We start from the raw sequence: 24,666 nt of genomic DNA, 5'->3' as shown, positions 1-24,666 counted from the left end.
AATCCATACTGTGCCTGACACCGTCTGAGCCTGCCTCCTGAAACATATATTTTGAATGTGTACGCTATCCATACATGTTATCCGGGGATACGGTACCCTTTCTAACCTTTGTGCAATCACGTGCAATCCATACTGTGCCTGACACCGTCTGAGCCTGCCTCCTGAGACATATATTTTGAATGTGTACGCTATCAATACATGTTATCCGGGGATACGGTACCCTTTCTAACCTTTGTGCAATCACGTGCAATCCATACTGGGCCTAACACCGTCTGAGCCTGCCTCCTGAGACATATATTTTGAATGTGTACGCTATCCATACATGTTATCCGGGGATACGGTACCCTTTCTAACCTTTGTGCAATCACGTGCAATCCATACTGGGCCTAACACCGTCTGAGCCTGCCTCCTGAGACATATATTTTGAATGTGTACGCTATCCATACATGTTATCCGGGGATACGGTACCCTTTCTAACCTTTGTGCAATCACGTGCAATCCATACTGGGCGTGAGAACGGCTGGCGAGCTGTTAAGCAAGCTACAGCACCTGTGGTTTGCACACGTAAGTTTTTCATTTTTTCAGGAATGACGGTTAGGCCTAATTCCGGAACTGCAGTTGACCTGCACTTACTGGGAAATCATTGTTCGCGGGTAATAATTGTAATCAGTGATCCTCATCACTAACGTTGTTCAGCGGGTTATCTGCACCTGTAAGCGACAAACGCTGGCCTTTTCAGTGTAGCGCACATGCAGCCACGGACATGTAAGGGCATGACACACCAGTTATTGGCCAATCTCATGTTCCAGAGCCTCACGTGTCCCTCTAGTAAGCCGGACTCGGACCGCGGGGCATGACGGAGTCTCGTTTGTTAACGGAATTAAGCTTGCAATGTGTGCATCTGTTCTGTAGCTGGCATGGTTGAGGTTTCCCAGGTGGAGTCGAATTTAACCGTAGGCTCCACTCCTGGTGGTGCCCTTCTGGACATTCCTTTAAAGTTCAGCTTTGCAACCATACTGCCCACGTAAAACAAACACTTTGCCTTCATGAACGCTGTTTGGAGGGTCATGACTCGTGGGAATAACGCCGCCCAATCAGTTAACCTGCTAGAGAGATCCTTCGTTGCTCCCAAGCATGACATCACACTCCCTAGGAGGAAGGTAATGCCACTGTGGCGACCGTACTCCTGGGGGCGACACAAGTGCACTGATGCCCAGCCACTGCTCGATGAATCTGCTGGTACATTGACCCAGACCACTACATTCCCCTCGCACGCTACCCGGCCTGAATCTGACCCTGATGAAACTCAGGTTACCCTTCCCATATACAGTTCCATCTTACACGGTGACAAAGAGGAAGCTGCAGATGAAAGTGCAGGTTCGGCCCACCCGCCATCAGACACACCACCGTACTATCAGGGGCCCTGTGCCAGTGCCGTCGCCAACGAGTGGGCCCCCCCTGCTTGCTCAGGATCACAGCACTTGCAAGGTTGAAATACTGTGCAGTGAGATGGAAGATGGGGACGACGAGGAGTCCAGACTAGTACAGGGATTCCCTAGCGAGGAGACTTATTTCATTGTTTTCAATGTTGGGACAGCAATTTTTGGGGAGCACTATACTCTGGAGAATGATAGATGGGGCCCACCATACACTGGAACATTCCAAAGGTGGACATCAGACACTGGAGCAGCATTTACAGGGCCCATTATACACTAGAGCATTAGAAATGGGGCCCATTATGTTTGGAGCATTATTTGGGCCCATAAGACAGTGGAGCTTCATCCATGGGGACCAACATATACTGTAGCACTATGTGGAGCTCATCATATACTGTTTCAAACATTATATGGGACCAATGATTCTGTATGGAGAAATAGATGGGCCTCGTCATGAGATGTAAAAAGTGAAGTATTTTTCATTGTACTATACCGCTATTTCTCTGCCGTATCGGAGCATGATCATTGATGAGTTGTGGTATGTGTTAAAGGGGCGCTCTTTCGCCCAGGGCACATGAAAACCTGCAGCCAGCCCTCCCCCCCACAACTTTAGCCAAATAACCCCCATTTTTCAGTGCGTAACTTGTATTATGAAGTTAATTAAGGTTGACAAGCTTAAGTAAGAAGAATTGATGCTTTTGGCATTCAAATGGGCACTGTAGGTGTGTTTCCTGTCCTCCTCTCACTGCCGACTTTTATTCCCCATTGACTTACATTGGGTTTCGTGCTTCGGGACGACCCCGACTTTTCCCTATAATCGGACGATCTTGCTCGACCCGACTTTTGGAAAAGTCGGGTTTCACAAAACGAAACGCGACCCTAAAAAAACAAAAGTCGCTCAACTCTACTCACCATCACTTGTCACTTTGTTCCCGGAAGCCAGTGCCATCTATAAAAAATATGAAAATAACAAACAAGCGATATGCTCCCTGATCCGCAGAAATCCACGAGTGTCCCACGACGATCTCCCGTGGAGAACAGCAGCATCAGCTGATGCGACCGCTCTCTAGGGGCCCCAGGAATCCAATGCTGAGAGGTAGGTATCCTTCCGTACTGTATTCCTCCGCCACTGTAAAAAAATATAGTCCCTAGTCTCACTTTTGGCATTGCTGTGTGAGAAAGTTCCCACGCAGCTTTTGCCATAAAGTGAGACCAGTGAACGATAGTAACCTCTCAGTGATGCAGTGCAGGAGATCGTCGTGGGACACTCGTGGATTTCTGTGGATCAGGGAGTATATTGCTTGCTTGTTTTTTCTTTTATAGATGACACTGGCTTCGGGGAACAAAGTGACAAGTGATGGTGAGTATGTACTCTATGTTATATGTACTGTATGTCTATATGTATGTATTGTATGAATGTATTGTATGTAGTATGTATGTAGTATGTATGCAGTATGTATTTTGTATGTCTGTAGCATATTGTATGTATGTTGTATGTATGTATGTAGTAATTATGTAGTATGTATGTATGTTGTATATATGAAGTATGTATGTATGCTGTATGAATGTAGTATATATGTAGTATGTAAGTCATATGTATGTATGCTGTATGAATGTAGTATATATGTAGTATGTATGTAGTATGTATGTATGTTGTATGAATGTAGTATATATGTAGTATGTATGTATGTTGTATATATGTAGTATATATATATATATATATATATATATATATATTACATTCAACACATTAGCCGGATGATGGGACTACTACTGTCCCATCATTGGCTAATGTGTCAATCACTGTCATTGTAGCTGGCATAGCCCGATGGGACTTGTAGTCTCATCGGACGATGCCTGCACACACATACAATCCCCGGCAGTCCGCACAGACCCCCGGCAGTCCGCACAGACCCCCGGCAGGCCCACATAGACCCCCGGCAGTCTGCACAGACCCCCGGCAGCCAGCACAGACCCCCGGCAGGCCCGTACAGACCCCCAGCAGGCCCGTACAGACCCCCGGCAGCCGGCACAGACCCCCGGCAGGCCCATACAGAGCCGCGGCCGGCCCGCACAGACCCCTGGCAGTCCACACAGACCCCCAGCAGCCAGCACAGACCCCCGGCAGCCAGCACAGACACCCGGCAGTCCGCACAGACCCCCTGGCAGGCCTTGCCTGGTATTTCTCTGCTAGCCCTCCAGGAGGCTAAATATCCTGGTTCCTGCATCCTTCGCTCCCTGTACATTTTCTCATACTGTTTCCCTGTCTGAACTCTGCCTTACCTCTGTCTGTCAGTCTCCTTGTCTGTGGTTCCTTTCCCTGCTGTGTCTTTCCCAGTGTCCGCCCTGTCTTGCTTTGCACTCTTGCAAGCTCCGCCTACTTTGCACTCTTGCAAGCTCTGCCTACCATGCATGCGTGCAAGCTCCGCCTACCTTGCACGCTTGCAGGGTCTGCCTACCTTGCACGCTTGCAGGGTCCGCCTACCTTGCACACTTGCAGGATCCGCCTACCTTGCACGCTTGCAAGCTCCGCCTACTCTGCACGCTTGCAAGCTCTGCCTACTCCGCACATCTGCAGCTCCGCCTACTCTGCACTCCTGCGGCTCCGCCAACTCCACACTCCTGCAGCTCAGTTTCAAACCTGTTCCAACACACTCCACTCCTTCCTGCCTATACTGTTACCTGCATCTGCTGTGTGAACAGGTGCCTGCCTATTCCTTCTCATACCACGCCCGCTTGTCCTGTGTCTCCAAGTTGTGCCCGCCTGCCCTGCATCTCAAGCTGTGTCTGCCTGCCCTGTGGCTCAAGCCGTGCCCGCCAGCCCTGTGTCTCAAGCTGTGCCCGCCTGCCCTGTGTCTCAAGCCGTGCCCGCCTGCCCTGTGTCTCAAGCCGTGCCCGCCTGCCCTGTGTCTCAAGCCATGCCCGCCTGCCCTGTGTCTCAAGCCATGCCCGCCTGCCCTGTGTCTCAAGCCGTGCTCACCTGCCCTGTGTCTCTAGCCGTGCCCGCCTGCCCTATGCCTCAAGCCGTGCCTGCTTGCCCTGTGTCTCAGCCTGCTTGTCACTTGCACCTGTCCAGGTGTCCTGTTCCTGAGTGGGATCAGCAGCCACAGCCAGACACCACCCTGGAGTGGCACCCAGCAGCTACCTGCCGCACAAGCCTGACCTCACCATCAGAGGCTCCAGTGAAGACCAAGGTAGCTGTCACAGCCACGCCCCTTCCAGGGTAGTCTGGTTTGTGGCACAGTGGGGCCACAACCCCAGCTCACACCATCAGCCAAGGCGCGAGCGTGACAGTTTGCACAGGCGATGGTCCCCACTGAGTCCCATGTCCTTTCGCTCTCCTAGCAAGATGAACTTTTTTGCCAGTATGGGCAACCAAATAAATTTACCCGATCTGAAGCCCCATCCTTCACTGCTCCACCCACCATTGTGGTCTCCAATAGACTGTTTGCTCAGCTAGAGGTTGGCATACCTAAAGTTGAACCTCCCTCGGACCTGCCAAGATATGATGGGACCCTAAGCAGTGTCGTGCCTATATGGAGCAGTGCCTACGCTATTTTCAATGGCATGCTCCCTACTTCGCCAGCGATCGGGTAAATGTAGGATTACTAATGTCCTACCTAACAGGAGATGTGTTGCAGTGGCTTAACCCCCTTTGGGAAGTGGGGGAATCCATCACCTTGAGCTTACCGGCCTTCCTGGTGGCCTTCTGCAAAGCCTTTGACAAACCCAGTACAGTGTCTCCTGAAGAGTCTCCCCACCCAAGCTTCTAGGAACGGACCGGACGAAAGAAACCAGTGGCCAATTCATCTCCTCTGTCTGTGACCGTCCATGACCCATCTGTTCCTCAGCCTGCCAAAGCAGCCCCCCATGCAAGATCCAAGAGGTCTAAGAAAAAGGGGCTGGCTAGGTTGTTGCCAGAGGCCAATCCTGAGAAGGAACATCCTGATGGTCTCTGCCCTGTGAAGCCAAAGCTCCAGAACCTTGGACCAGTAGGAGAAACTGCCCTTGGTGAGAGTACCTCCTCTCTACTAAAGTCTGTGACTGTTCCGGTGCCTTGTAGGAGTTTCGGCCCTGCAGATGTATGTAAACTGCAAGCCAGATGTGCGTGGTTCCTGCTCCACAGCTCCAAAATCCATTGAGGGTGTTTGGTGATGGCTGAGCCCTACTTGTGAACAGTCCAGTATTGAGCGGTCAACTACAACTCCTAATCGGAGCGTTATACACGAAGACATTTGCTTTCCACCTGCTGACCAGTTTGCCAACTGGTCGTTCGGAGCCGGGTATTCTATTGCCCCTTCCGGTCCAAAGACTCAGCGTGGTGCTGCGTTTGGAACTGCCTAGCCAGCAGAGGTTTCTAGTTCCACTACTGCAAGGCCACTCTTCTGCATCGTCACCTTCTCCACCTGATCTGCCTATTATTAAGTCATGGTTTGCTGACGTCACTGAAGAAAAGAAAGCAGTGGCGCCCTCTCCGCACACCTCCAGTGACCAGTCCTCAGGAACATCCCAGTCACTTGATTGTCTTCACCTGGATAATGGGCTGAAGATTGATCCTGAGTGGATGCCTTCGGCTCCTCTATGGCCAGTGGGTGAAGGTCCCAAGATTAAGCAGTACTCGTTCGCCAACTTGAAAGAAGTGGCCCAGTCTTTTCCGGGTAACAGGCGGAAGTGGCTCCCCGTATGTATGCCTGCAACTTCCATGTGGCAGGTGGATGAAGAGGTGAGAACAGTGGCCTACTGTATGTATCTCTGGTTTTTACCCATCGGGAGGAGGAGGTCCAATTTTCTTGGAATAACGGGATAAAAATGGACTCAGTGAAGGTGTCTTCAGTTTCCAGCTGGCCGGTTGATGTAGGCATCAAGTCTAAAGCTTCCAGGTCCCTGCTTTTTGCCAAACAGGAGGAAGAAGTCCTTGTACCCTCTGTGCTAGAAGCTGTCTCTGTCGGGCACCAAGAGACTTGGCACTCCGTAATTCCGGATGGCACGCCTACTTCACCTCACCAGAAGAAAGCCCTGTTGGCCTGGACTGTGTGTGGTCCCATACTCCTTCTGCAAGTCATTCTGGCAGGCTTGAGGAAAAGGTGCCATAAAGGGGGGTACTGTAACAACCCTGCTGGCATCACTGCATGGCCTCCCATCCCCGCACATCAACTTGCTCACTGCTCCAGGTCACATGGTGATTTCTGTCTGCTGCCAGCTCCATTTGCTATGCCTCTTGTTTTCCTGCTTTCTCTCTTCATGTTTATTGACTGTGTGTATAGGGGGGCGGTGCCTGAACTCTCTGCTTCTTATGCAGTCAGGGTGCACTGGTCTAAGCTGTCCCCGACCAATCACCTGGAGCCCTTTACTATATAGGGTCACCACACCCACTAACCCTTGCCTGTGCAATGTCTCTACTCAGTTAGCTCCTTGCTACTGAGGAAGCCAGGCCCTGTCCTTTGTCTTGCCTTTACTCCTAGCTTTTCTTGTACACTCTGAGTGCCCGCCAGGAGGCTTATATCCTGGTCTCTGTCTTGTCCTAGCCTTGTTTAAGTACTTGCCTGGTACTTCTCTGCTAGGCCTCCAAGAGGCTAAATATCCTGGTTCCTGTATTCTTCGGTTCCTGTACATGGTCTCATACTGTTTCCCTGTCTGAACTCTACCTTACCTCTGTCTGTCAGTCTCCTTGTCTGTGGTTCCTTTCCCTGCTGTGTCTTTCCCTGTGTCCTCCCTGTCATACTTTGCACTCTAGCAAGCTCTGCCTACCTTGCACTCTTGCAAGCTCTGCCTACCTTGCACTCTTGCAAGCTCCACCTACCTTGCACTCTTGCAAGCTCCGCCTACCTTGCATGCTTGTAAGGTCTGCCTACCTTGCATGCTTGCAGGGTCCGCCTACCTTGCACACTTGCAGGATCTGCCTACCTTGCACGCTTGCAAGGTCCGCCTACCTTGCACGCTTGAAAGGTCCACCTACCTTGTACGCTTGCAAGCTCCGCCTACTCCGCACTCCTGCAGCTCCGCCTATGCTGCACTCCTGCGGCTCCGCCTACTCCACACTCCTGCGGCTCAGTTCCAAACCTGTTCCAACACACTCCACTCCTTCCTGCCTATACCGTTACCTGCATCTGCTGTGTGAACAGGCACCTGCCTATTCCTTCTCATACCACGCCCGCTTGTCCTGTGTCTCCAAGCCATGCTCGCCTACCCTGTGTCTCAAGCTGTGCCCGCCTGCCCTGTGTCTCATGCTGTGCCCGCCTGCCCTGTGTCTCAAGCCATGCTGCCTGCCCTGTGTCTCAAGCCATGCCCGCCTGCCCTGTGTGTCAAGCCATGCCCGCCTGCCCTGTGTCTCAAGCCGTGCCCACCTGCCCTGTGTCTCAAGCCGTGCCTGCTTGCCTTGTGTCTCAGCCTGCTTGTCACTTGCACCTGTCCAGGTGTCCTGTTCCCGAGTGGGATCAGCAGCCACAGCCAGACACCACCCTGGAGTGGCACCCGGCAGCTACCTGCCACACAAAGCCTGACCTCACCATCAGAGGCTCCAGTGAAGACCAAGGTAGCTGTTGTAGTCACGCTCCTTCCAGGGTAGTCTGGTTTGTGGCACAGTGGGGCCACAGCCCCCTGCTCACGCCACCAGCCAAGGCGCGAGCGTGACAAATACACTAATTGATGGCTGCATGACTAAGCATATGCTTATTTGAAATGAGTAACCATTAACCTCCCCAACATGTTTCACCTTACTGGTGTCATCAGGGGATGAGGCCATAATAGGATAGGAGTTGCTGACACTGTGTTAGACAGAGAGCTGCTGCTATCAGTGCTGCAATTCACACAATCAGTCTGCACTTTGCATACTGTTACCTCTTCCCTGTTTTCCTCTGCTGGGCCCGGGTATGCTGCCACCGGCGCCGCTGCTCTCACACTGTCCCGGTCTTCTCTGCATCCTGCTCGTCCTGTTTCTAAGCGCCTGCACGGGGGTGCAAGCATGCTCCCCCTCAGCTGTCAGCCGCGCGCTCCAGGTACCCACGCATGCACCTTAGGGCCGACCGCGTGTGCACTCACCGGCCTTATGCTCCTGATTGACCTGACCAAGTAGCGCTGCCTGCCCAATGGGTGATAGGCGCCGGGTATTTTAGGCCACCATCCCTTAGTGGAGGTGCCTGATTATTGTGTTCCTTGAGCCACATTTTTAGGCTGCCTTGCTGCCGCTGCATTGCCCTGCACGGCTAGGAACTTAACACCTTGCTCTCCTTCCTCTCTTCCAGGATCTGCACCTGCCCCGTGTTCCCTCTGGTTCCTGCCTGCCATCCCGCCTCAGTCCAGCTTCCATCTGCATCACCGCTCATAACCGTCCAGCTACCGCTGCCACCACCGCCTTCCCCTATCAGCTACCGGTTTCATCTTCTCTCCTCTCTGCCCTTTTTCCCTCTCCATCAGGTTTCCCTCCATCTCCGTACCTTCATAGTACTCTCCAGCCCTGACCCTCTCTGCTCCTGCCTTTCTAGTTTTTTTCCCGTGTTTTACTTTTTTGTTCCCTGAGCCGACCCCTGGTCCTGGTATCCGTGGTTCTTGAGGTCCCTGAGCTTGTCCCTAATGATCCCTGTATAGGGGTTTGGCAAACCTGGTGCATGCGCTCAGGGGAGATTCAGAATCACGGTCCAGAGGGTCCACTCTTGGTACTCGCCGTCACCGGTGTAACACATTTTCTACTCTTCCAGTGTCTGCTTTTTCTGCACCCAATCTTACTGTATTTTCTCGTCAAACTTCTAGCATTAAACGCGAAACCACTATTTATTCTACTCCAGTCTTGGACAATTTAGAAAATTACATATTTAGATCAATTCAAGTATTAAAAAGTCCAACATTGAAACATTCAGCTGATCTTTGGCACTTCCATAAGAATAAATGGAGAGTCAGTGCATGATCAATCATCACTCTTTTCTCATACGGCACTTCAGAGTACCGATTCTTGGGATCAGTGAGGGTCCCAGCAGTCAGACACCCAGCAATTGAGATGCTATCCTCTCTCTTGTAGAGAGGGAATAACTTCCAAACTTGAGACAATCCGCTATAATACAAACACAGTCTTAGTAATATCAAAGTGATATCAACATGAAGAAATGGGTAAAAATTAGAATGTATAAGTATCTGCCTATATTTCTCAGCATTGTGAATATTCTAAATGTGACCGTGTTTTCAACTTCATTTTCCAAAATGTAAGCTAAAACTTGCAAGGAACCTCCTCCATGCTTCATCGCTGCCTGCAGACTTTCATTATTGTATTGCTTTCCAGCCCTTAGGCAAAATGCTTACTTCTGCTGCAGACAAATATTTAAAATTTTGACTCTTCATTCCATAACATATGCAGCCTTTTATCTGCACCCAGGCCCTTCTGTTTTCATGCATAGTCAAGTCACTTGGACTTGCCCTTGTTTCCATATTAAACCCTTTACCCCCAAGGGTGGTTTGCACGTTAATGACCGGCCCAATTTTTACCATTCTGACCACTGTCCATTTATGAGGTAATAACTCTAGAACTCTTCCATGGATCCTGATGATTCTGACTTTCCTTTCTCGTGACATATTGTACTTCATGATAGTGGTAAAATTTATTTGAAATAACTTGTATTTATTTGTGAAAAAAACAGAAATTTGGCAAAAATTTTGCAATTTTCCAACTTTGAATTTTCATGCCTTTAAGTCACAATGATATGTCACACAAAATACTTAATTAGTAACACTTCTCACATGTCTACTTTACATCAGCACAATTTTGGAACCAACATTTTTTTTTGTTAGGAAGTTCTAAGGGTTAAAAATTGACCAGCGATTTCTCATTTTTACAACAAAATTTACAAAACTATTTATTTTAGGGACCACATCACATTTGAAGTCACTTTGAAGGGTCTATATTATGATAGAAAACACCCAAAAGTGACATCATTGTAAAAACTGCACCCCTCAAGGTGCTCAAAATCACATTCAAGAAGTTTATTAACCCTTCAGGTGCTTCACAGCAATTTTTGGAATGTTAAAAAAATGAACATTTAACTTTTTTCACAAAAAATTTACTTCAGATCTAATTTGTTTTATTTTACCAAGGGTAACAGGAGAAATTGGACCCCAAAAATTGTTGCTCAATTTGTCCTGATTATGCTCATATTCTATATGTGGGGGTAAACCACTGTTTGGTCGTATGCCAGAGCTCGGAAGAGAAGGAGCACCGTTTGCCTTTTCCATGCAAAATTGGCTGGAATTGAGATCAGATGCCATGTCGTGTTTGGAGAGCCCCTGATGTGCCTAAACGGTGGAAACCCTCCAATTCTAACTCCAACCCTAACCCCAACACACCCCTAACCCTAATACCCTAATCCCAACCCTAACCGTAACCCTAACCCCAAACCTTACCTTAATCCCAAACCTAACCCTAGTCCAAACTTTAGCCCCAACCTTAACCCTAATGAGAAAATGGAAATAAATACTTTTTTTACTTTTATTTTTCCCTAACTAAGGGGGTGATAAAGGGGGTTTGATTTACTATTTATAGCGGATATTTATGTTGGGAGCTGTCACACACTAAAAGATGCTTTTTATTGCAAAAAATAGTTTGTGCATCACTACATTTTGAGAGTTATAATTTTTCCATATTTTGGCCCACAGAGTCATTTGAGGTCTTGTTTTTTGCGGGACGAGTTGACATTTTTATTGGTACCATTTTCGGGCACATTACATTTTTCAATCGCTTTCTATTCCCATTTTTGGGAGGCAGAATGAACAAAAACCAGCACTTCATGAATTTCTTTAGGGGTGGTCATTTATACCTTTCCGTGTGTGGTAAAATTGATAAAGCAGTTTTATTCTTAGGGTTATTACGATGACAGCGATACCTCATTTATACCATTTTTTATGTTTTGGCGCTTTTATGCAATAAAAACTATTTAATATAAAAAATAATTATTTTTGCATCCCTTTATTCTAAGAGCTATAACTTTTTTATTTTTCTGGTGCTGGAGCTATATGGCAGCTTGTTTTTTGCGGGACAAGATGACGTTTTCAATGGTACCATGTTTATATCCGTCTTTTTGATCGCATGTTATTCCACTTTTTGTTCAGCGGTATGATGATAAAGCAGTGTTATTTTTTTTTAATGGTGTTCATTAAAGGGGTTAACTAGTGGCACAGGTTTATAGGTCAGGTTGTTACGGGACGCGGCGATACTAAATGTGTACATTTATAGTTTAGATTTTTTTACAAAAATAAAATATTTATTGATGGAATAAATATTGATTTTTTTATTTTTTTAAATATTTTTACAATCATTTAAAAAATTTTTTATTTAATTCTCACTTTTACACTGTCACACTATGGGACACTCATTTTCTGCAGACTGATCGCTTCTATAGCATGCAAATCTGCATAGTGCGTCTAATGTCACAAAGGGGTTAAGGTCCCGTTATATTTAGCGATGCAACAGCGATCCTGACGACGATACGACCCGGTCAGGATCGCTGGTGCATCGTTAAATGGTCGCTAGTGAGCTGCCAAACAGGCAGATCTCACCAGCGATGCAGCAGCGGCCAGTGGTCGTCACTTACCTGTCACACGCAGCGAGGGTGACGTCTTCCGCCCGCGTCCATGGAGTTGCTCGTCGGCGCCAACAGGAAGCCAACGACTAGAAATGGACCATCCGGTTCTCGCGCAATCAGCAATATCCAGCAGGGAGCCGGGTAGGAGGTAAGTGTCACATGTAGCAAGATCGCTACCGATATCACTGTTGCGCCACAAAATCGGTGACGCTTTAGCGATATTGCTAGCGATCTTGCTATGTGTGAAGGGGGCTTAAAGGTATGTGTTTTGGCCTAAATTCTCCTATGGTGGCCACTCCTTGCTACAATTCTCCAAACGCTTGATGGGTGTAGCTGGATCCCATTAGTTGCTGTTAGCTCATACAGATGGTACTGCTTTTGATTCTGAAGGGAAGTAAGGTTAATGTGTCTTTCATTTGCTGCATTAAGAGTCTTTGGCCGACGCCTGCATCTACGGTCCTCAACAAAGCCAATTTTTTGGTGTCCTTAATGTTGACAAACACAGGCAGATAATTATCTATAAAAGGAATACTATCAGGGAGTCCTCTCCAAATTTATTATGCATTAGGAAAACACACCCAAAAATACAGCCAATGTCATTAAGTACTATATTCAGCATAAAGAAGAACAAAGAGTCCTAGAAGTGTTGATATGACAGCAAACAGACCTGGTCTCAACATCATCCAGTCTGTATAGAATTAAATGGGAAAACAGAAGGATTTGCACAAGCAGCAAAATCCACAGATGATCTGTGATTAGCTCTTCATGATGTTTGTTATCACTTCCCTGTGTGAATTTAAATGTTTCTAGAAAAACTGATGCTTTGATGCTGTTTTGAAGTTAATGGGTGGTCACACCAAACATGATCTCATTTAGATTTATTTTTTGTTCATTTACTTTGCATTTTGGCAATTGATAATTATAAACTTTTAACTCTTCTATTTTTTAACACATTCTTTGTAGCGTTTTTTCCCACTTGCTTAAAACTTTTGCACAGTACTTCACATGCTACTATGTATCTATTTATATAATTGCCTTGTAATGTTTTCATTTCCTGTTCTGTCCAGATGTCACCATGTCCCACAATTCCAACTGGAGGAAGTTCACCGACCGCCATATTGAGACACCCAAGTAATAGGTGTCTCAATATGGAAACTGCTGCTGGTACCAACCAATTGCACGGTACCACCAGCAGAACACCGTCATACCACACACACACACACTATACGCTGTATGTACCACTCACACACTCTCGCGCAGCCTCTTGTGCGGTATCACCAGATGAACATCGTCGCACTGCGCCTGCACGAATTACGCGCAGGCGCACTGAATCATTTGGCTGATCACGGCGGCATATTCGCGATGTGTCTACAGGCAGAGGAAGCCGGTCACACTAAAGGGGTTTTCCCACGAACGAAATTTCATTTTAAAAATTGTCTGTGTCTGACTATGTAAGGAGCATACCACGTCTCCTGGGCAGGGGAGGAAGCAAAAGACAATACTGACATTACAGCAGGGGATCACAGAAGATTCATTTTGTGAGGTAAAATATTTCACTGACTGTTTTTAATCAATATTTTACCACACAAAATGTATCCTCTGCGATCTCCTGCTGTAATGTCAGTGTTGTCTTTTGCTTCCTCCCTTGCCCAGGAGCTGTGGTATGTTCTGTACTGACACACTGATGAGAGAGACAGAGCACAGGGGGGAGAGAGACAGCAGACAAGGGGGATAGCACATGGGGTAGACAGTTCAAAGAAGAGAGCACAGACTGGAGAAGTCAACACATGGGGAAAGAGAGAGTGGATAGGTGGGTGAGCACATGGGGAAGAGATTCTCAATGCTGCAAAGCCTGCCCCCATCATGACATTACTGCCCTCCTGATGCGATAGCATTGGGTCTTCATCTAGTTTACTATATTCATATATTTTACAATACTTATACCACACATACCACACATGGTGTTCATACACTATGTATATGCTATACTTTATTTTGTAAACTTGATAAAATAGAATAAAAACTTGTCCCTCCCTCGCTCATGCAGGCTGGATCATTGTAATGATTTTAATGTTTTCAACATGTTATTACAAGGAAACAATTCAATAGTAAATACGTTAGATGGGACAAGTTAGGAAAGTTACATTGCACTGGATGCTGAAGATCACAATGTCCAATGCATTTAGAAGAAATCATTATTCATTCTGGTCATGACAGTGACAGGGAGCATTACTTTGCAGTGTTCTTGCAAGGTAGGAAATTCTGTATTCTAATTTTAATGTAATTATGAAAGATAGATTTTATGATATCAGGATTACACATGTGCTGATGGAGGATGTAATTTGCCATCCATCTCATGTCATTATTTGGTTGAAATTTAGTTGGTTTCTGCAGATTTAGTTAATACTATTTCATTAAATTAATACCATTTGATTGAGACTGAAAACATTTTCCAATTCTCATGAAATGCAATTGCCGAACTGATATAAATATGAGGATTATGTAATAATGCTCAGGGATATTTACTGAGACTGAGAGACAAAGGGCAAAATTAAAATTGGCCACATTATTGCTTTGGTCTTTTGAGCCCACCTTACCCTACCATAACTCTGTACGTGAACTAAGTTTATAACTAGAAATGAAAAGATCTACGTATTTGAGGAGGATTGAGTATGAGTGGAGTCTCCTGAAATTCACTGTTTCACACTGATTTGAACATTTTGGGATACGATTTGCAGTTGATGCATCAGAGAGTAGACTTACATCATTTTGCGCTGCCCCCCAGGCTTCCCAACAATTCCCTGCGGCTGACATCTAGCAGATTATCATACCTTACACAGTGGTGGTCAGTACCTGGGACATCACAGATCAGAGATTCCCAATGGAGCACAGTTTTTATGGCAGAGGCGTTTCCCATCTCAGAGTCACTGGGTAAGTTTCACTCTTTTAGAGACTGTAAGCTTTTAGGTTAGCATGGCCCTCTATCTCCTGTTGAGTGTAAGCTTCTTATGATCAGTGTTTTTTTCCCGTTTTTTTCCTCTTTATCCTCTCCCTCATATGTATCTTCTGAGCAATTATTAGTCTTCAGTATTGAAATTTGAGCAAATGTATTTTTCGATAATAAAATTTTGGGGGGAAAATTTGGCAAAGTTGTCGAATTCGAATTTCAAAAGATCCACATAAAACTCGCTTTAACCATAGATCAGATTGGGAAAATTTTGAGTGCCTACTATTGATGAGCGAGTATACTCATTTATCGAGATTTCCCAAGCATGTTCAGGTGACCTCTGAGTATTTGGATGTGCTCGGAGATTTAGTTTCTGTCACCGTAGCAGCATGATTTGCGGCTGCTAGATAGCCTGAATACATGTCAGGATTCCCTAATAAACAGCCAATCCCCACATGTATTCAGGCTGGCTAGCAGGCGCAAATCATACAGCTGCGGAGACACAAACTAAATCTCCGAGCACATCCAAATACTCAGAGATGACCCGAGCATGGTCGGGAAATCTCGAGTAACGAGCATACTCGCTCATCACTGGTGCCTACTTATCCAAGAATCCCTATTTCAATAACCTGACTTTACCACATTTATTCCTGTCTCCTAATTTTTTCCTCAGGACCTGATTTACACAAAATTACTCTCTAGCTATTATGTCAAGTAGAGCCACTTAGGCTGAGTTCACACATGGCGTTTTTTTCGCGCTTCCACGGCGGTTTTAACCGCGCGATTTTGCCACGAAAACGCAAAAAATAAGCATCCCGCGAGAACAGACGTCATCGCGGTAATTGTTGCAAAGGATTACTGGGACCGGGAGCATGAAGAGAGGCGGGAAGGTTGCGCGGGACGTCGGAAGGTGACAATAACAATTTTTTTATTATTATTTTTTACATTCTATCTTTTACTATTGAGGCCGCATAGGCGGCCTCAATAGTAAAAAGTTGGTCACACTCGTCAAACACTATGTTTGATGAGTGTGACCAACCTGTCAATCAGTTCTCCAAGCGATGCTACAGATCGCTTGGAAAACACTAGCAATTCTGCAAGCTAATTACGCTTGCAAAATGCTAGTTTTTCCACGGGAAAATCGCGGGAATTTAAAATGCGATTTTCCCGCGGAATGGAATTCCAGAATTCTCGCGGTAATTTCCGCAAGAGTTCCACTACGTGTGAACCCAGCCTTATAGTTAACATTTTTAGAGCGTTTTCAAATGTTAGCTTTTGTCATACTACCCTATAGTGCCAAACTAATGTTGTCATGTATAACATCAAAAATAATATGCAGCATCAAATTCTTCATTTTAGCCCTTCTTGACTGGAAATTATTTATTTTTGTGCCACTTTTTCTTCCTCTCCAGCCAAGCACCATAACTTTAACCCCTTTACTCCCAAGGGTAGTTAGCATGTTAATGCCCAGGCCAATTTTTACAATTCTGACCACTGTCTCTTTATGAGGTAATAACTCTGGAACGCTTCCATGGATCCCAGTGATTCTGACATTGTTTTCTCATGACATATTGTACTTCATGTTAGTCGTAAATTTCATTGATATAACTTGCGTCTATTTTTGAAAAAAAACAGAAATTTGGAGAAAATTTTGAACATTTTGCAATTTTCCAACTTTGAATTTTTATGCCCTTAAATCACAGAGATATGGCACACAATAAACTTAATAAGTAACATTTCCCACATGTTTTCTTTACATCAGCACAATTTTGGAACCAAAATTTTTTTTTTGTTAGGAAGTTATAAGGGTTAAAAGCTGACCAGCGATTTCTCCTTTTTACAACAACATTTTATTTTTAGGGACCACATCACATTTGAAATCAATTTGAGGGGTTTATGTGATAGAAAAAATACCCAAAAGTGACACCATTCTAAAAACTGCACCCCTCAAGGTGCTCAAAACCACATTCAAGAACTTTACTAACCCTTCAGGTGCTTCACAGGAATTTTTTGAATGTTTAAAAAAATGAACTTTTAACTTTTTTTCACAAAAAAAATTATTTCAGGTCCAATTTTTTTAATTTTACCAAGGGTAAGAGGAGAAATTGGACTGCAAAAGTTATTGTGCAATTTGTCGTGAGTACGCTGATACCCCATATGTTGGGGTAAACCACTATTTGTGCGCATGGCAGAGCTCGGAAGGGAAGCAGCGCCATTTGACTTTTTTGGCTGGAATTGAGATCAAACGCCATGTTGCGTTTGGAGAGCCCCTGATGTGCCCAAAAGGTGGAAACCCCCAATTCTAACTCCAACTCCAACCCTAACCCCTAACCCTAATCTCAGCCCTAGCCCTAACCCTAACCCTAATGGGAAAATGTAAATAAATACATTTAAGGGGTGAAAAAGGGGGGTTTGATTTACTATTTATGGTGGGTTTTGTATGTTTGGCAGCTGTCACACGCTAAAAGACGCTTTTATTGAAAAAATAGTTTTTGCATCACCACATTTTCAGAACTATAATTTTTCCCTATTTTGAACCACAGAGTCATGTATTTGTATGTAACCCCTTCTCATGTACAGCACCATGGAATCAATGTTGCTATATAAATAAATAATAATAATAATAATGTGAGGTCTTATTTTTTGAGGGACGAGTTGACATTTTTATTGGTACCATTTTTGGGCATGTGACTTTTTTGATCGTTTTTATTCTGATTTTTGGGACGCAGAATGAACAAAAACCAGCATTTCATGAATTTCTTTTGGGAGGGGTGCATTTACACCGTTCTGTGTGTGGTAAATTTGATAAAGGGGTTTTATTCTTCGGGTCAGTACGATTACAGCGATACCTCATTTATGTCTTTTTTTATGTTTTGTCGCTTTTATGCAATGAAAACAATTTTAGATAAAAAATAATTTTTGCATCGCTTTATTCTGCGAGCTATACCTTTTTTACTTTTTCGCTGATGATGCTGTATGGTGGCTCGTTTTTTGCTGGACAAGTTGACGTTTTCAGTGGTACCATGGATATTCATATCTGTCTTTTTGATCGCGCGTTATTGCACTTTTTGTTCGGCGGTATGATAATAAAGCATTGTTTTCTGCTTTGTTTTTTTTGTTTTTTTAAGGGGTTCACTAAAGGGGTTAACTAGTGGGATAGTTTTATAGGGTAGGTCGTTACAGAGATGGCGATACTAAATGTGTGTACTTTTATTGTTTTTTTTTTATTTATGAAAAAAATAATTTATTAGGGAATTTTTATTTTTTTAATTTATTTTGTGATTTTTTTAAAATGATTTTTACATGTGTTTTTTTTTTCTTTATTATATTGTCCTGGGGGGGACATCACTGTCTTTTGTCAGATCGCCGATCTGACACTTAGAACAGCGTTGTGTATGATCGGCAATCTGACAGTCGCTGCTGCAGGCTTCCTCCTGCTTGCTCTCAGCAGGCAGTGAGGAAGACTCCTCCCTGCAGGACCCCGAAGGCCCCCGTGGCCATATTGGATCCGGGGGCCTGCAGGAAGGAGGACTCTTGGAGTGACGCAGCACATCGCGTCGCTCTGGAGGTCGCAGGGAAGCACAGAGGGAGCCCTCTCCCTGCACGCTTCTCTCCTATGCCCCCAGTACACTGCGATCATGTTTGATCGCAGTGTGCCAGGGGTTAATGTGCCGGCCTGACTCATAGTGCCGGGTGTGAGCTGTTATAGTCAGCTGACACCCGGTCGCGATCAGCGGCGCTCCCCCGTGAGCACCGCTGATCGCCTGTGACGTAATATTCCGTCCTTGGGACTTAGGTCCCAGGTCACATGGATGGAATATTACATCCAATGTAGGAAAGGGGTTAATAATTTTCCATCAACCTAGCCATATGAAAGCTTGTTGTTTGCAGTATGAGTTGTAGTTTTGAAATACATTAATAATTTACCATATAATGGTCTGAAAAGCAGGAAAAAATGAGTGTGGTAATATGGTGTTAAAAAAGACACTTCCAATAGATTTTTTAATTTTATCTTTACAGCGTACTGTGGTAATGCTACTCACTTGGCTGTTCACAGAGGTAGACACAGGAGCGTTTCTTCAGCTGGTTTATTTAAAACACAACATAAATCAGTGTAGGGTTCAGCAAAATAAGCTTGGTCCTTTCTGGCAAAAATGGGAAAACAAACTATAACGTATAGCAGAGTCCCTATGCATGTGTGGATCCGCCTGCTAGGGTACAACAACACATTTCAGCACAGTCTCACATAAACAGTTCTCTGAAGCTCTCTTGCTTCCAGACACACAAACAGAGGAAAAAAAACTCAGTGGCCGGTCAGTTAACTTTCCAAACTGCACCCCTGAGATGGAGCAATGGGGAGTAGTCCTCCCACCCTTCTCTTAAAACTATTCACAAAAAACCAAACCCTATCATGGCCAATTAACTCCTCAGTACATAACATACTGGAGAGAAACTTCTGGGTTTCGCATCACGGAAGATAGCATTCTTCATCATACATATCTCACCAAAAATTGGAACAGCACAACAAAGTACAAATGGGTGAACAGGTCTTCTCAGCATTTCATCCAATACTTTCCCAAGTCCATAACATGAGAAAAGGAAGGCAGCACTCCAATAGCTTCAAGTGAAAGGTAGTTTTATTTTAGGCCAACATGGCGTGGCAACTTTTCGGCTCACAATGAGCCTTTCTCAAGTCTTGATATATCTGGAGCGTGTATCTCAAAGTGTGAAGCTTCAGAATTAATCCAGAATGATGTATATAAATGGTGGCCATCTGCCACCATCACACTCTAATCAGCATGTCCATTTATATTTTCTCCCTACAGATATGTAACTCAACTTTCCACACCGACTTTTCTTACCTCTGCTGCTATCATTCACTCAGTACGTAACCCAACTTTCCACACAGACCTTTCTTACCTCTGCTGCTATCATTCACTCGGTACATAACCCAACTTTCCACACAGACCTTGCTTACCTCTGTTGCTAGCATTCACCCGGGACATAACCCAACTTTCCACACAGACCTTTCTTACCTCTGTTGCTAGCATTTACCCAGTACGTAACCCAACTTTCCACACAGACTTTTCCTACCTCTGCTGCTAGCATTCACTTGGTTTGTTTCACCTATCCTCTGCTTTACCCCAATGTTATTTATGACCTTGTTTACACTGCCTTGATCATATACATCTGGCTCATTCTTCATTAGGTGACCAAGTTGAGCACAGACCACTCCCTCTGCTTCACACTTGATTGCACTTTCTAGCAAATATATTGCAAACCATACATCTGGAAGTCGTCAGTCTGTAGCATGTATCACATAAGTGTGTATCATACAAGTGTGAAGCTTCAGAATTAATCCAGAACAATGTATACACACTGTTCCCTGCCTTATGCCACCATCTCACTATAATCAGCATGTCTTTTTATCTTTTCTCCCTACAGGAAAGTAAATCAACTTTCCACACAGAATTTTTTTTACCTTTGCTGCCAGCATTCACTCAGTATGTAACCCAACTTTCAACACAGACTTTTCTTACCTTTGCTGCTAGCATTCACTCGGAATGTTTCAACTAACCCCTGCTTTACCCCAATGCTATTTATGACCTTGTTTACACTGCCTTGATCATATACATCTGGCTCATTCTTCATTATCTGACCAAGATGAGCACAGACCACTCCTCTCTGCTTCACATCTGAATGCACTGTCTAGCAAAAATATTGCAAACCATACATCTGCAAGACCTCAATCTGCAGAGTGTATCACATAAGTGTGTGTCATACAAGTTTGAAGCTTCAGAATTAATCCAGAATTGAACCAAAAGGAAACAGAAGGTAACTGGATACAGTCACTGTAAACAATGTTTGTTTGTTTTTACTCTGACCCCTATAATCCTTCACTTTCTGTTAACCTGCCTAATCCCTACACATAGTAAGGAACTGTTTATCTCATCTTCAATCCTCCCTATCCATCTCAACACCTCCTCAGAACTGTTCCTCAACTTACAATCCTTTGTCTCCCAACCCAGACATTTCCCTCATGCTCTTTCCTGCTCCCACCTGCTTACACTTTCTCTGCTCCTCCTCACTGCTGGTGATATTGCTCCAAATCCTGGTCCTCCTCGCCACATTCCCACAGTCATTTCTACCTCCCATCCACGCTCTATCACAACTCTCCGCAACCTCTCTATCCTTAGAAATATTCGCCCGTCCCCCGCTCCCCCAGTCCCACTTACAGGAGCTCTATGGAACCCTTGCTCTGTCTGCAACAAACTTTCCTACATCCATGATTTCTTTATTACTAACAAACTTTCCTTCCTCGCCATCACCGAAACCTGGCTCACCCCCTCTGACACATACTCTCCTGCTGCAGTTTCATATGGTGGATTCCACCTTTCCCACACCCACTGCCCCAGCAGCAAGCATGGCGGAGGAGTTGGTTTTCTCCTGTCAGATAACTGCTCCTTCAACACAATCCCACTGCCACCCTCTATTACCCTTCCTTCCTTTGAGGTGCATGCTGTGTGCATCTACTCCCCCTCCAACCGGCTGCCATTTAGCACCATCCAGTGCCAGCAGCCACCTTTTTTGACCACTTCACCACCTGGATACTTCATTTTCTTTCTGCTGACATCCCCACTATCATCTTGGGCGACTTCAACATCCCCATTGACACTTCCCTCTCAGCTGCCACTAAACTTCACTTCCTCCTTCAGCATCAATCAATAGTCTTCTGCAGCCACTCACAAAGATGGCCACACACTGGACTTCATCTTCACCTGCCTCTGTTCCCCATCCAATCTCTCTAACTCACCCTTTCCTCTTTCTAACCACAACCTACTTACATTCTCTTCCCTCTCCTTTCCAGGTCCACAATCCCCACCCCACAAACTTGCACACCCTCGCAGAAATCTTAAACGCCTCAATCTACACTCACTGTCTGAATCCCTTCTCCGTCTTACAGACATAAGTTCCCTACACAATGCGGATGCTGCTGCCACTCTATACAACACCACAATAGCTGCAGCTCTGGAATAGGTTACCCCTCTCACACATACCAAAGCTCACATAATCAACAGTCAGCCCTGGCACACCTGCCTGACCAAAGAACTAAGGCGGGCTTATGAGGTTACTGAGCAGAGATGGAAAAGATCCCACTGGAAAGAGCACTTCATCACATTCAAACAGTTCCTCACTACTTTCAAAGCCACACTCGCTGAAGCAAAACAAACCTACTTCTCATCTCTCATATCCTTCCTGTCTCACTACCTTAAACAGCTATTTAACATCTTCAATTCTCTTCTCCATCCCCCAGCACCTCCTCCCTCTCCACTCATCTCAGCTGAAGACTTTGATGTTATCAATCTTCTGTTTGAAAAATGAGGCAGAGGCAGTTTTGGTCGACAACCCCAGAGCCCTTCCTCCTAACTGCCCAGCCCTCCTCCTTCAAAATCAACTTCTCCACCATTACAGAAGATCTACTCTCCACTCTACTCTCAAGATGACATCTCACAGAGCAATACAATTGGACATTTTTTCTTACGTAATACTTTGGATGTTGCTAACTCCTCTTTGCTTAAAATTACACCAATGCCTAACTCAACTGCTGGCTCAAAGGGAATCACAAAACGGTCCAGAAACACCCCTCATACGACCCAGAGTGTCACTTCTATCAACAACACCACCATTCGCAAGTCTCTAGATGCTTCTAAACTACCTATTAAAATGGAGGCTACATCAGAACACAGTGCAAACTCTCCATCCAAAAAGCACTCAGACCTTCAAATATTACAGGAATTATACAAGCTTTACCAACAAAGCAGGATATGGACTCTCTGGCTCAGAGGATGGACGCCTCACATCAACAGGCTATTGATTCCATATGAGAGGACATTAACCAGTTACCATGCAGGATCTCAATGACTGAGGAATCCTCAAAGGACCTTTCTAACCGGATCCACATGATAGAGATCAAACACGAGATTCTTGACTCCCAGATAAAAAATCTGACTCTTCTCCTCAACGATCTAGAAAACAGGGGGCGGAGAAACAATATACATATTAAGGGGATGCCGGAGAATACAGGCCAAGAAGACCTTAAGACGCTTATCACTACACTTTTCAATATGGTCACCAAGAGGTCTCTCGATGCATCATACATGATAGATAGAGTGCACAGAGTCACTAGAATGAGCCCGTTAGACCCTACCAACCCAAGAGACATATTGTGCAGACTTCACTACTTCACAGATAAGGAAGATATTGTTCGCTGTGCTTGGTCTGCCAACTCCATAACTATGGAAGGTGCAGAGGTCAAACTCTTTATGGATGTCTCTGGCCATACCCTCTACATGAGACGTCTCCTGCAGCCTCTATTTTCAAAGATACGAGAAATTGGAGCCACCTACAGATGGGGACATCCCTTTCATCTCGCTGTAAAAAAGGAAAGTGCAACCTTTTTTCTCAAAAGGCTTTCCGATTTGCGCGCGCTCTTCAACTTTTTGGGCCAGGATCCGATTCCCATCCCCAACTGGCTTGAAACAGATGGATACCCTCCTCTGCAGCAATGTCCCCATCCAAGACGTCGTGACCGTTCTTCTCAAGATCCAACTTGATCAATTTTAGTACTATGTATATAATGTGTGGTTAATTTCTATGTTTTTGGGTATTTACCCTACATGTAATATTGATGCGGTTTCATTTTAGTTTTCAAGGATTAGACGTTATAAAACTGTTAAGAGTTAAATGATCTTACCTCTCCTCATCCCACGCGGGATTCCCCCAAATGGCGGGTGGGTGGGATGTGGGTTTTGTTCAATGTTTTAATTAAGAGATGCCCGATGTCGTCCAGCATCATTTCCCACTGTTCGATTGTCCTGCGGATTGCCCCCTCCTCTCTTTTCCAAGAGATTGGAGACTGCCCAGGATTTTTACCTGGGTAATTAGCGATAACTTTGTTCATCTTTCTATTTGTATAATCTACCCCATAGTTGGTGGGGTGTCTACTCTAATATCCTTTATTTTCTTTCTCTTTTCTTCTCTCTCTTTTTCCTCACTCCTACTCATTCATCTTCTGTGTATCTCTCCCTTGTGTTTATACCTTACACTTTCTGTAACCGAACACTTGTCCCAACCCAATATTATAATGCAGCCAGAGCGTCAATCGGAATTTACAAATGGCTCCTTAAATGTCAAAGGCCTACATAGTCCTGAGAAAAGGTTCACCTTACTGAATCTTTTATATAAACAAAATATAGGTGTAGCGTTTCTACAGGAAACCCATTTTTGTCAAAACAAACCCTACAAGATCTCGAGTCAAAGGTTCCCCCAGGATTACCACAGCCCCTCACCCAATTCTAAATCCAGAGGTTCTTGAATCCTCATCTCACGGTCAGTCCCATGGACATTCACTGAGTCTCACAATGATGGAGAGGGCTGTCTGTTAATGGTTAAAGGTCTGATCTTCTTTTAGGGTCACATTTGCCTCCCTGTATTTACCCAATGTTGGTCAGGACAAAGCACTCCACACTTAGCTAGAACAGCTAGCGGTATTCACGGAGGGTATTTAGATACTTGGGGGTGACTTTAACACCGCCCTCGACCCATCTATAGATAATTCCAAGGGAGTGTATTCCCTCTTACGACCCACACAAAAACGCATACATAAATGTTTGCAGGACCACCAATTAGTAGACTTTTGTCAATTACTTCACCCAGCAGA

The sequence above is a fragment of the Dendrobates tinctorius genome, unplaced genomic scaffold (genome assembly GCF_039654945.1).
Source record: "Dendrobates tinctorius isolate UK_male_01 unplaced genomic scaffold, ASM3965494v1 ptg000133l, whole genome shotgun sequence".
Taxonomy (NCBI): Eukaryota; Metazoa; Chordata; class Amphibia; order Anura; family Dendrobatidae; genus Dendrobates; species Dendrobates tinctorius.
The sequence above is the reverse complement of the archived record's forward strand: the minus strand, read 5'-3'. Positions refer to the sequence as shown.